Source organism: Triticum dicoccoides, chromosome 7B (assembly GCF_002162155.2).
Source record: "Triticum dicoccoides isolate Atlit2015 ecotype Zavitan chromosome 7B, WEW_v2.0, whole genome shotgun sequence".
NCBI lineage: Eukaryota > Viridiplantae > Streptophyta > Magnoliopsida > Poales > Poaceae > Triticum > Triticum dicoccoides.
The window spans coordinates 149,389,179-149,396,706 of NC_041393.1; positions in this window are offsets into that span (position 1 = coordinate 149,389,179).

The following is a 7,528-nucleotide window of genomic DNA, read 5'->3' on the forward strand; positions in this document are numbered from 1 at the left end:
CGCTCGCGTGGTCGCTCCCTTGGAGATTTAACATGGTGCGTTAGGCTATCTGATGTTGGCATGTCATACATAGTCATCACTTAGTCACTCATACTACAACAAGGTTGGCTATAAGTGTATTGTTTTTACTCCTCTCTATCTCTTTCTTCGTACTCCCTCCGTCCAATAATATAAGAACGTTTTTGACACTAGCTAGTGTAGTGTCAAAAACGTTCTTATATAATGGGACATAGGGAGTACTAGTATTTATTCATTTGCCAAGGAGTGACCTCTTCCAATGAAATGGTGTTGCTAAGTTTGCTTAATTTAATTAGCTATAGACTCAAAATTGTCTTTTCACCTAGGTACACGTGCTTAGCACCGTTTCTTCCTTGGGTCACCAAACTAGTCTCTCTCTTCTTGATTAACTTGCCACATCAGACTTTATGCCTATGTGGCAAGCTTAAGCACCTGTAGGAGCAAGTAAGTACAATAGTGCGGTTTACATGGCATTTTTGCATATGTGGAGGAAAGAGAGGCAAGGAAAAAGTGGAGAAGTGGGCTCTCATGCAAGAGCCAGCCTCTACTACATGGTGGAGCATTGGGAGAGGCACTTGTATGGAGGTGGTCAGGAATCAGGAGACTCACGCCGGTCGTAGCGCCGCAGTTAAAATGATAATGGCAAGTAAAATCACGGGGCCCCACCTGTCCAGCAGTAACTCGCTGTCAAATCACATAGCCCTACGTTTGCAGCAGCCTACTCCCTCGTCTTCTCGCATCTCTGTCGAACCGACTAGGCGGAACTGTCCCGCCGCCTACCGGGCAGGAAAAGCCCCGCCCTCGACTTTTAAATAGTATACAAATACCAATTTTGTATCCATGGATTGTGCCCGCGCCAAGGAGCAAAGCGTCTAGAAAACAACGGTACACATGTACGGAGTATACAGCACGCCCGTCGCGTTCGCGTCGCACCCCAGACGGTCGGTCGGTCTGGCATGCTGCTCTCCGAATGGAACACGCGTCATATTGCGTTCGCACACACATGTGGGACGACAATTGAGAACCGACCATAGGCACACTCCCCAGCCCCGCAAGTCGGGTGACTTAATAGAAGAGGGAGACGAGTGATAGTACTAGAGAAGTGTTGTACTACGTTGGTGCCTGGACGATCCCTGCAAGACACGGAAGATCAATTCGTCCATGCATGTGACCAGACTCCAGTAGACACGCCTGGATTGGCTATCGTCTACATATCATGCAGGCTTTGTTGTACATGACTGTAGTTGTGGTGAGAAATCTAAAAAAGGTTTCTTGTCATCTCGCAAAATTATGTGTCATGTGCTTCGGATGACTGCGAGGGTTAAACAACGACAACTGAGTTGGGCTAGTCATTGGGGGCACATGCACGAACAGTGACTACTCGACTGCCATCTAGGTCAAGCCGGCTATGTTAATTAGGACATCTATCGACGGACCCCTTTTCTATGAGTTTATCTTTAATTTGAGCTTTGTTCCTCGTCTAGTTTGTCCGTCGGGATTCATGTTATCTCCTTTGGGCGGTGAGGTTATGATTTCTTGTCATGTGACATTTTTTCGTGTTATATGTTATAATCCGGCGCTTCAGATCAAAATGACGACAACTGCGCCTCCGGGCCACGTGCATGAAGACTTCTCGACAGTCATTGACGAGGTCAAGCCGACTCCGATAGACAAAAGAAAACTAAGTACTACTCCACTATATAGGCAGGAGCCTCCGCGCTTGCTTGCTAGTGTTGCTCTCTTCACACTGTCTCGGCCTCTCCAGATCAAAACACGACAACGGTGGCCCCACACTCTCTCTCTCTGCTCACCGCTGGTCACAGATCCAGCCGGATCCTCTCCGCCGGGGAAGGTGAGAAGGTGCAGCGTTCACGCGGTCGTCCTCGGCGACGACTCTTACCCACTGCTGGGTGCGTCCCAATCAGCCTGCCTTGCCGTTCTCTCCCAAGCACCGCTGGCGAGGGAGGGCCTCTGACCCCTTCTTCCTTGTTGTTGTAGTGTGGGAAGATCCGACCTCCCGCCGCCCACCTAGCGACATCTCGGCGACCATCAGGTATAACTTCCTTCGAAACCGGCCTTGCTATACTTCCCGAGCTCCTGACGTTGCTGCATTTGTAACTTTTACTATTTCTCAGGCACCCTCGTAGATAGGATCGATCGGCTGTTCGAAAACCACCTGATTTTTTTACGTTTAAGAGGTAAAACTAGTTCATGCACTTGAATCTAGTACTACTTGGTTCAAACAAGGAAGAAAGGGGGTGGGGGGTGGGGGAGGATTTGTTACCTGAATCTAGGACTTGGTCGAAAGAGGAAATAATGGGGGCGAAAAGTAGCAGAGACTGGCTATCCAACTGGTCTCTAGGTCTAATAAGGAAATAAAGGAAAACGCAGTACAAACTCAATATAAACCCGATCTATTGGTTGAAAAAGGAAAGAAAGTGGGGACTGGGGGACAAGTCAACAGAGTAAGTCCAACACTAGATTTGCTAGCCTCACACAATATAAGGTGGCTATATCGAACAAAAATGGGACCAACCCAGATATCCTGTTCTGATGTTTGTTGCCCCGAGCCACTCTTATGTAATGCCACTGGTAAAATGTAGCAGTCGCACTATTAAAAGTAAGGACACGTTAAACCAATGTTGTTTTCAATGTAATGCCTCCGGTAATATGAATCAATGGCATTTCTTTACATGTCCTACTAAAATTTCCCATTAAGATAAGTTGGTTCTTTTCGTTAGAAATGCAACTGTCCTGGTCCGCCTACTCTCCTGTGCCCAAAGTAATGTCGTATTTAATGGTTGTCATAGTTAATCCTAATGCCCACACTAATATCTAGCAATGCCACTACTTTAGAAATTGCTACTGTCCTTGTAGGATTGCCATTCAGATAAGGAACATGCTTCTTTTCATTTGATGCATGTTTCTTCAGTTGTTAATCACCCTCCTTTCCACCTTTTTTGTGCAAATAGAGATATACATTTCATGCTCGATCTTAGTTGAACTGCACAATAGATATCCAAATTATAGTTTAGAATTCCAGGAGCTTCACAACCAACCTTGATGTTGCTCAATTTTATTGCAACTAATGAAGAAGAAGCTTTGTGGGTTTCGTTTTCTGATGGAAATGGAACTGGGGCTGGAGCCCTTTTCTTAATTTTTTTTGAAGAAGAAGCTGCTAGCTCACGGGACATTGCTTCATTTTAGGTGAACTACACCAAAAGGTCGCATGAATTGAATCATCCATGATGGGGACTGAAAGAGCCAACTTCAGCATCCCAGTCTAAGCACCCTCGGCCTCCATCCTTGTGACGCACGGTACACCTCGTTTGCCACCTACTCGACCCTAGTGTCACTTATAAAATGAAGTAATAATACAATTAAAGTAGAGTGAGTGTCATCTCTATCATTTCATTTGCAATGTAGATAAAGAAAGTGCTTCTCTTTGTTAAAGTATGTTTCATCAACTAGTCCCATTGTTAATGTTTAAGCGTTTCTGCAAACTGGGGTGCTTAATTTTAGTTGATATGTACAAAAATAGAGATTTGAATGTCTCAAGGCGCCTCCTTGTACTACTGCTATACACTGATGTTCATCACTGGCAGAAGGTGTATCTGGGAGACTTGGGACGATGTCCAGTATGAGGTGTACCCTATGAGGCGTCACAGGGCCCATCTCGCCCTCGCAGCATGGCATACTATGATACTATCGCAATATTTTCTTCTATTTATTTTGCGTGTTTCATCAACTAGTGCCACTATAATGTAATCATGCTTTTTCATTATCTGTGCAAACAGGGTTATTCAGCTGCATTTTGGTGGAACTGCACAAATGTACGTATGGAACCGGCATATATGCAGAGTGCGAGGTGTGCCAAGTAAAAATTACCGACACCAACCATGCTGCATGCATGCATTGGCATCCACCACCATCAGTGGGATGTGTGGCGCTCTCTGTGGATGGATCTTTCTCGGCAGCAAATCCTCTAACCAAATACTAGTAGCTTATATTGGCAGTTTTCTAGGGAGTACTCTTTTCTGAAAGAAGCACCAATCTATTTTTCTTTATTTGTACACTGTGTCACAACTTTGACCCAAAGGTCCAGAGCTATTTTAGGGTGATTGGCGTAGTACTCGAAGACTGATTGTAAGCATGATTTTCATTAGTTGTCACACTGATTGTAAGCATGAGTAGGTGGAAGATTAGGTTAGTGCGAAGCTTACCTTAAGCCCCACCGCCGCCGTTGAAATGAGGTGAGCGTCAAGGGAACCGTGGAGAACAGCGGGGAAGTGACGTCGCGCCATACGGCCTCCTCTTGCGGTGGGAGAACGAATACTCCTGTGGCTCCGGCTGGCTCTGCACCCTCACGAACCGCACACCATACTCGATCGATTCGTTATCCTCTGGGTGCTCGACCTTCGACCTGTACGCCCACCACCTCCGCCTGACTGTCACCTCGGGCAAATCTGTCTACCCATCGCCCATAGGAGATACTCGATGAACTCGGAGGACTGCGGCGTGACTGCCGCCGAGGAGTACATGTACATCGCCGCCCTCATCGCCGCCGTCTCGCTCTTCCGCTTACATTGCCACATGGCCCGCACCATCCTTGAAATCTCCCACTCATTGTCAAACCAACTAAGGATCTCCTTCAACCTGGCTAACTTTGCCTGGTCGCCGCCAGCGATCTGCCTGATTCGCTGCTGCATCCTCTCCATAGATGTCATTCTGAGTGGTCCGGTGCTAGCTTTGGAAGATGGGAGGAGAGACGGTGGTCTTGCAATAGAGAAGAGTGAGAGGAGAGGAGGTGGTTTTGGAATGGAGATGATGGAGAGGAGAGGAGGTGGTTTTGCAATGGAGAGAAGATCAGAAGAGGGAGAGGCGAGACAGTGGTTTTGGAATGGAGATGATGGAGAGGAGAGGAGGTGGTTTTGCAATGGAGAAGAGGGAGAGGAGCGTGCGGCAGCGATTTAGGATTAGGCGAGAGGGCCAGCGCGGTGTGACCGGATCAAAATCAAAATCAATTTACCCTTCAATTAAGAAAGCGACCCCACATTAACTAGTCTCCCTTTTATTCCGGGTCATAATTGACCATGATTTTCGCACATAAAATATATGTTATACGTTGCAAAAATAATATCATTTGAAAGTACATTCAGATACGAACCAAACGATACAATTTTTGGTGACATGCATTCACATTTTGCTTGTCACATACAGTACGTGGTCAAACTTTGACCCAAAATATGCAAAACAACAAAAAAATACTTCCAATACCAGCGCCGCTCTTCCACTCTTCTCCTCTTAAACCACCGCCGCTCCTCTCCTGTTCCAATCTAAATCCAGCGCTGCTCCTCTCCTCTTCCATTTCAAAACCACCGCCCCTCCTCTCCTGTTCCAGTCCAAAACCAGCGTCGCTCCTCTCCCGTTCTAATCCAAAACCAGCGCTGCTCCTCTGCTCTTCCATTCAAAAACCACCGCCGGCGAGTGAAGGTGTTGTGGAGAAGTAGATCGATGGAGGAGTACAACCGATACGTGAGGATCGCAGACGGCGACCCTGTGAAGCTAGCTAGGATGTCGGAGATACAGTCTTGGTTTGACAACAAGGACCAACTAGCGGGGACGATGACATCCATGGCCAAATATCTGCAACAGAGCGAAAAGGCGGCAATACTCCCAGAGGGAGTCGCGCCAGAGTACATAGAGCTTCTCCTCTGGGCCATGGAGCAAACAGATTCACCGAATCCGATCGTGAGGGAGCGGTGGTGGGAGTATCGATCCCAGATGGAGCATCCACCAGAGGTTGAAGGATCGAGCATCTACAGGGTGCCGTTTGTGAGGGCGTCCTGCCAAAGCGAGCCGGTGGAGTCTTCGTCAACCGAACCCAACTACAAGAGGAGAAAATCAGTTGGCCCAACGATGCTTCCCCGCCATCGTCTCCCTCGCCGTTCACATCGTCTCACGGGGCGGCTGTCTACCGCCGAGGAATAGGAGGGGGCTGCCCCCCACCCCTAGCCCAATAGTCGGGCAGGTTGTGAATTGTCAGGAGGAGCTTAGGGTTGTTAGTATTTGCAGGTTGTGAATTGTGTTTTGTGTTGTGTATTTTGAGAGTACTTTCAGATATGAATGTCTTTTGAATTTTAGATTTGCAGTATTGAGCATATGAAGAATTTTATGAATTCTAGAGATCTATTTTCAACACTTAAAAAAATGTAGTTTCATAGGAGTATAAAAGTGCAGACGAGAAGAAACTGCAAGTTTCAGTTTCAAATAAGAAACTGCAAGTTCAGTTTCAGATAAGAAACTGCAACTTTCAGAGTCAGAGCATTTATATTAACACGGCCTTTTCAAACAGGGTTAACATCATGTTGGAAGTTTTATTCATGGTCGAAAATGGAACTACCAGCCAGTTAACATCATGCTGATCAACATTCATGCATAGCACATCTTCATATGATGCACAGTCAAAATGCCCACACAATGTCGAGTGTGTGAAACACAGAGAAAACGAGGGACGAAGTTTTGGCAAGTGTTGGACGTGCTTTTGGGCTGCCCCGTCTAGGCTTTCATTTTTAACTTGCACAGCCCACGACCTCGGATGGGAGGGCCTGTTTGTATTTTCTTAGGGCCGTCATGTATCGATCGGCCTATGGACCTCCCATCCGAGGTTTTATTTTTGGCAGCCCAATTTATGTATTTTTTTGAAGAAAACGTAGAGGTCTGTTCTATTTTTCTATATAAGAATAGGAACGCCAGGTACAACTTATGTTTCCCTTCTAACTATATTATATATATTTAAATTATTTTATATGTTATTATATATTATTTTTATTGTCAACATATATTTAACAGATACTTATATATGTAAGAAAACAATATCCCACATCTTATTAACTTGTAAAAATAATTTCTTAACAAATAAAATCCTGGATTGATTTCGCATGAAAATCCTAGTGATTGTGTACGAAAGCTTGGTAAGATTTAAGGACGAATGTAATAATATCCACTACAAAAAAAAGACACATCCGTGACATTTTGGGCCGAATGAATTTTTTTTCTGTCATACATATGACACTTCTATGACGATAATTGTGACAAAACCCGGTATCATCATAGATGTGGTGGGCTCCTACTTCTATGACAAAAAATCATGACAGAAAATGGGCTTTTCGTCCTGGGCGGGCCGGAGACGCAACTGCATGACATTCTTTGGGCCATCCATGACGGAAAAAACCGTGGTAGAAGCGAGGGGGAGGAAAATTTCGGGGAGTTGCCGGTTACGGTGGGAGGTCGGGGGTGGAGCGATGCACGTTTCTCTCGCACGTACGCGCGTGTGTGCGAGGCATTGGCTCTAACTGAAGCTGAGTGAGGCGTTGGGCTCTAACCGAACCCGAGCGATTGCACTGCAGGCTACGCGTTACTGAACCCGAGCGATCGATCAATGGCTGTTAACTGAATCCGATGGAGCGATTCCTTCGCTACTGCTGCTAACTGAAGCCGATCGATGCTG